The sequence below is a fragment of the Grammomys surdaster genome, unplaced genomic scaffold (assembly GCF_004785775.1).
Source record: "Grammomys surdaster isolate TR1022 unplaced genomic scaffold, NIH_TR_1.0 131, whole genome shotgun sequence".
Taxonomy (NCBI): Eukaryota; Metazoa; Chordata; class Mammalia; order Rodentia; family Muridae; genus Grammomys; species Grammomys surdaster.
In genome coordinates, this window is record NW_021604589.1 from 3,957,111 (window position 1) to 3,963,914 (window position 6,804).

The window sequence follows — 6,804 nt, forward strand, 5'->3', positions numbered from 1 at the left end:
GAAGAAGAAGAAGAAGAAGAAGAAGAAGAAGAAGAAGAAGAAGAAGAAGCTGTTGTTGTTACTAAACATTGCTGATTCTTATCCCCTGCCTGTATGGTTTATAAGTTGAAAAAAGGTATAAATACCTCCTCTTTTTAGGTAGAATGCAAGCTTTTTTTTTTTCTACTCTGCTACCAATAAGAAATCAGAAAATAATCTGAAGCCTCTCTACTATCTCTGTTCTTCAGTAAATATTTGTTGATTGCCTAAGTAGCAGTTATTCAAACCTTAATCCTTATTAACAGGTTACCACTTTTATCATATTCTGGAGCAGTCTGTATGCTAAGTGAAGTTATCCTAACTCCCAGAACTACTAGGGAATCCGACTTGGCCTAAGCTAAATATTTGTATCAGTGCCTGGATTCGAAAGAAAGTTATAATCTAGTTATAAGCCAACTAGTGTAGAGGTTTCTGGCCACTTAGTGTTTGTTAAGATGTAGAGCAAGTGTATAACCTAAGTTAATCAAATAAAAGTAAAGGCAAGACATTGTCCAGTAATTGAAAGTAAGAAAGCTGCCTTTCTTGACTTGATTCGCATGGGAAAATTTGTAGCTCTACCTATTTCTAGAAAACTCCACTAGAACCACCAATAATAGCACCATTGGTGGAAGTATTTAGAAAGAAAATGAATATTAACACTGAATTTTTCATTTACATGAGAATATAACTGCCTTTATTGTTTGCCCTGGCTTGTGTTTTTTCTGTTACTCTGAAAATGTGAGCAGATAAGATCACATATATCCAACTCTTACAATATTGTAATTATTTTCCTTTTTGACCATTTATGATGTACAGAATGGTAGTTAACTGAGAATAAGGGTATGAATAATGATTATCAAACTTGTGTGCAGACTGATTTCTGTATCTCATTATCTATACCACCCCCAATAGTTTGATGGACTGTGTTAAGATGGGACCTTATTTGCTTGCTTGTCTTATCTTCTTATTTTCATGGTAAGATGACAGCTAGCAACTGGAAAATGAAAGTGGTACACGTCAATATAACAAATAAACAAATTTCAACTCTTTAAATCTTAATGTTACCATCCCCAGGATGCTGTTGTTTCATCTAGACATGAACTCTACAATTCTGGGCAAAGGAGAACAAAAGAAATAATACCAATTTAAGTAATCATGAGGAAATTTTACTTACCTTGTGGTATCCAGGGAACTATATTAGTGAAAGATGTAACTTCCTGACTTAATTTCCAAGCAGCAAATGTTCACAAAGGCTTTATAGGTCCCAACATGACAATACATTCTCTAATGCCTTTTCTGATCTCTATCCCTTTGCCAATCACCATGACAACTCACACAGGCATTAACTAAGAAACCTGGAAGGGAATCTTTGGGTCTATTGCATCTCCTTTCTCAGACATTCCACAGAATAATTAATAGTTCAGAGTTTTCTGGGATAAAGCACTAGAGACTCTCAAGTCCAAAATTATACATGTCATATTTGAGAGAGGAAGACATTCCTATTAAACCCATTGAGAATGATAAAAATAAGATATAAGACCACTGTACCCAAACAAAGATCAGCTGCAATAAAAGGGATAGAAGGAATTTTCACACCAATAGATGACCATCTATTTGAGGGAAGGGATAATAGAGGCATTATTCAGACCTCAGAAAAGGATAAAGGGCTAAAAATATTCCAGGCTGAGTTTATTTTATTTTATTTTATTTTATTTTGCCTACTAGGCTTCTCTGTGGCTAATATAAAATGCTTTTATTATTAAGTCCCTGGAAACTTCCTAACAGCCTTTAACATTTATTTAAAATGATGTGTAACCTTACAATTGGAGTTTCTCCTCCGTGGCTACATAAAGTATTGGTTACTCAGTACTGTTTAAGAAAAATTTTCGAAGCTCATTGATATGCACAGATAAACATATTTAATGCTAAGAAGTCAAAAAAATGTTTAGGAAACTTTGCTTATGACTTTGGACATGAGGTTCACTTGAGATAATTCTTCACTGCATTTCTATGACAAGAAGGGCATGTCCTTCTCATGACATTGTTGGAGACAAAACTGAGAAAAGCAAATACATGTTATTGCTATTACTGACAAGGCTTGATACAGGTTTATTATCGCTTTCTCCCATATTCCACTGTCCAAAGCAAGTGACAAGGCAAAGCTACAGTGAAGCAGAACACATCCTACTCAGAAGCATAAAATTCAAAGTCACATGACAGAACATGATTTCAGGAGAATGGAAGAATGGAAACAATAATATAGTCTAGCACAAAGACAAAATTCAGGCTTTAAAGTAAGAAAGTTTCTTCTATAAGGAAACAGTGAGTGTTTTAGCTTTTTTGTGAGCTATAGAACTACTCTACCATTGTATACAAAAACAGCACAGACAATATGTGAATGAGTGAGTGTGGCTATAATCCAATAAAACTCAATTACTCAACACTGAAATTTGAATTTCATGTAATTTCATGCAGAACAATATGTTACATTTGCAACTATTTAAAAGAAAAATGATTAGTTCATAGGTTGTATACATGTGGTCATCTAGATTTGTTGAACAGACCCTACCTTGCTTAGTCATGGTCTAAAAGGTTATAGTAGACTTGTTAGTGGGTAACCTCCCCATGTCACCTGTCGAAAGACTATACTCATACTGAAGCATGATTTCCTTAATAGACCATTCTGCTTAGTTATTCATTAGCCACAAAATGACTCTTATCTCATCCTCAAATTCCCTGGCCCTAGCTTGATAAACCAACTGCTAGCCTGCTGTCTACCCCATTGAGTATGTAGTCCTACATTCCCTTAGGCCAATCCAGGCTATGATAATCCAGCCTTTATCTTTCCATTGCATGATCTGAATGTGCTGATTTGAGCAGAATAGCTGTTACAGCATGTAATGCTAAGATTTAACTGGTTGGAACATTAAATTTTTAATTCTCATGCATGTAATAGGGGCCATAGGGTCAGGTGAGCATTTGAGCTCTACTACAGTCATTTAAGGATTTGGTCTCCTATCTTGTAGTTTGGCCTTCTGGAAGATCCTGCTAATATTCTTTACTATACAATCAAATGGGAGGAGTATGTCTTAGTTAGGATTATCATTGCTGTGACAAAATACCATGACCAAAGCAATTTGTGGAACAAAGGGTTGTTTTGTTTTGTTTTTTTTTATACTTCCACATCATTGTTCATCTTTAAAGGAAGTAAGGACAGGAGGTCAAACAAGGCAGGAACCTGGAGGCAGGAGCTGATGCAGAACCATGAAGGAGTTCTACTTACTGGCTTGCTCTTTATAGTATGCTCAGCCTGCTTTCCTATAGAACCCAGAACCACCAGCCCAGGGGTGACTCCACCCAGGTCCTTCCTGATCGATCACTATGAAAATGCCTTACAGGCTTGTGTACAGCCTGATCTTATGGAGATATTTTCTCAATTTGGGGTTTCTCTTCTCAGATGACTTTAGCTTATGTCAAGTTTACATAAAATTAGCCATTGTAGATTATATGAAGGAGAGTTTGATGGGGCAAGTCTAGAGCACATCCCTTTATGTTTACATTTCAGTAGGAAGAAGCCTGCTTACTGACTAGATACAACAGCAAAGGAAGCTGGAAATGAGTCAATGAATTGAATTGAATGTACAAAAAATTTATTTCTTTCAAGTACACAGCTCTTATATTCTTCACAGATGACTAAAACCCTTAATATCAACTGAATGTTAAGAAATAAACTAGACTAGCCTATAGCCAGCTACAGTAAGTTCCATATTCCCCTCTTTCTTTGTGTTCTGAGAGTAATTCTAAGATTATTTTATAAACTGTTTCCTTCTCTGTGGCAAGTGCCTTTCACTAGGTAAAAACAGACTTATTTTACTCAGGCTGCTTCAGCTTTGCCCATCATTTGACAGTGCATTTGCTCTTGTTGGGAACAACAAAGGATTCACAGGTATGTTTTTGTTAGGTGGCTTTTCCTCCACCCTCCACCTGCGTTCTGATGACCCGAGTGAGGCCTTACCTCTTCAGATGATCTGTACTCATTCTTCGCTGAATCAGAATTAATGCCACTCACTGCTTGCCTGTTTGTGTTACCCAGCTCTAGAGATGTGTCCCTTTGTCTCTGTGTCAGCATGCTGGCTTGTACAAGAACAGCTGCTTTCAGCCAGACCCACTGAGAGGAGACAACAGTGTTTCCTGTTGAGATGACTTCTTTGCTTGGGATCAAAGGAAACATGTTAAAGCCATGGAGTCCTTTTTAATATTGTCTCTAGGGATGATGGTGAGGTTTTGATCATAAGCTTGCTAGGATTAAATCCAGCACAAATCTTAAGAGTGCATCCTCAGAGAGGCTGCTAAGTACAATGGACACAGAAAAGAAAAATAACAAGACAGCTTCCTCCTGTTCCTGTGGTGAATCCATTGCCTACTTCCCAGGTTAGCCATCCCATGGACCACAGAACAGACAGTAGCTGGGATTTGTGAGCCTTTCATTACTTGCAAAATGACAAGGGAGACTTCAGAGAGCCATACTACTTTCTTTTCCTGGTTTCTGATCCATTTGATAGACCCCCTTCCTCATTTCTGTAGTTACAATGTCATTCTGCCCTGGTTTTCTTTCTGAACCTCTGAATGTATAGCTCAGAAATTAATGCTACTGGTAGTGCCCCCATGGATGCCTATTTGCAGTTACAGGAGATTTTGATGGTCCTGAGGCTTATATGCCAGGCACTGTGCTAAATGATTTCCCTATCTTAGATAACATTCAATTTTTGCCTTAACTCCAAAGAGTTGACACCATTCCATTTGGTTTGGTATATGGAGAAGCTAAATCTGTGATCAAGCTAGGATATCCAAAGCTGAGACTTGAACACTACTCTAAGCAGCTACAGACTTTAATCCAGAATTGTATATGGCTGCCCATCTAACTACCTCAGCTTCAATGAATCTCAGAGACCATAAATACTCATGTGTGTGCTCCATAGACCAGTGGTAATGTCACATAAGATTTGACATGCAAAGCACAGTGTCTCAGGAAAATCCATACATGCATTTTTAGCAAGGTCCATGTGATTCAAAGGCATATAAAAGTTTTAGAATTTCTATTTTATAATATCTTATTTCATAGAAAGGTCAGTATGTCAAGTTATGAAGCTTAGCTTCATTAACTAGTGCAGACACAAGACGGAAATCCAGATTGCTATAGCTGTGAGTAAAAAGATGCACTCTGGTGTTAGGGGGAGATATTTTTCGGTATATTCATGGGAAACAGCTTCTCAAATGGAGATTGTATTGAAGTGCTGGAGGTTTGTTACGACATATACTTAAAGAGGGACAGAGTGGAGATGAACTCCCATACAGGTGCAGGAGATGATTTAATATGGGATGTGGAGAGCTAAAGTAATCCTTTGGTGTTGTCTTAATTGAACCAAGGTGTCAGGCCTTATTACAGCCCACCACTGACCAGTTTTAGATTTCAGTGTTATATGTAACTGAGGTGATTTATGATAAAAGACATCCATGAGCCTGCAGCAGCCAACAGGGAGATGAATGTCTGTGTCCTGAGGTGAACAAGTCTGGATGCTGTATCAGTGTGGGTCTTTTGCAGGGACAAGGGGAAAGTTACATGATTCTTAAGTATTTGGATCTATATATCAAGGATGAAAGAATGTCATATAGAATGACATAATCAAATCTACATTTATTCTAATAATCTCCTTGACTTCTATATGGCAATGACCCAGGAGACACAAAGGTTAATAACAGGAAATTCATTAGAGGAGAGTGTTGTTTTGGACAAAGGGAACATTTAACTTTAGAAGTGGACAAATTCCAAAGATACTTTGGCCTTAAGTCTCCTGTTGAAATACGGAGAAGAAAGTGAATCTCATATTTCTGAAATGAATAACAAGGGAAACTGGAGGTAGACTATGTAAATATTATTCAAGAAGATTCATAAGGAGAGAATACCACTTTCCTTGGTATTACCATAAAATTTAAACTTCTCTTCAACCCCTTATTTAGAACAATCATTCCTAGAAACTACAATTCCTGTAACATCTATGGCCAATACTTGTTAGCTGTTTTCTAAACATCACTTCAAGCAGCTAGAGCCTCCCTTCTGGTCTGCACTTGTGCCCAGAGCAGTCCTAGGGCTTCAGCTCTACACCCAATCTCCCAAAACCCAGAGGAGGCTGGACTCTCAGGAGCTTTAACATGCCAAGGAACATAGGATAATAAGATCACAGAATCTCAAGAGCTTGGGCACACCAGGATTTCAGGATCCAAGAAGCAGCCTGACTCCCAGGAACTCACAGCCAGAAACTCAGGATCCAGGCTCACAGACACAGGTGAACTCCGAGGAGTTCTGATACAACCAAGATAACAGGACAAACACGCTTCAGTCAGAGACAATGAGTGAAGGTAGCACTAGAAATAACCAGGAGGCAAAAGGCAAACTCACGAACATAAGCATCAGAAACCAAGGTTATTTGACATCATCAGAACCTAGTTCTCCCACCATATCAAGTTCTGAATACTCCCATGACACCAGAAAAAACAAGATACAGATTTTAAATTACTTCTCATGATGATGATAGAAGACTTTAAGAAGGACATAAATAGCTCCCTCAAAGAAATACCAGAGAACACAGAGGAAACACAAAAATCCATTAAAGAATTACAAGAAAACATAATCAAACAGGTGAAGGAATTGAACAAAACAATTTAGGACATAAAAATGGAAGTAGAAACAATAAAGAAACCACAAAATGGAGACTACCCTGGAGATAG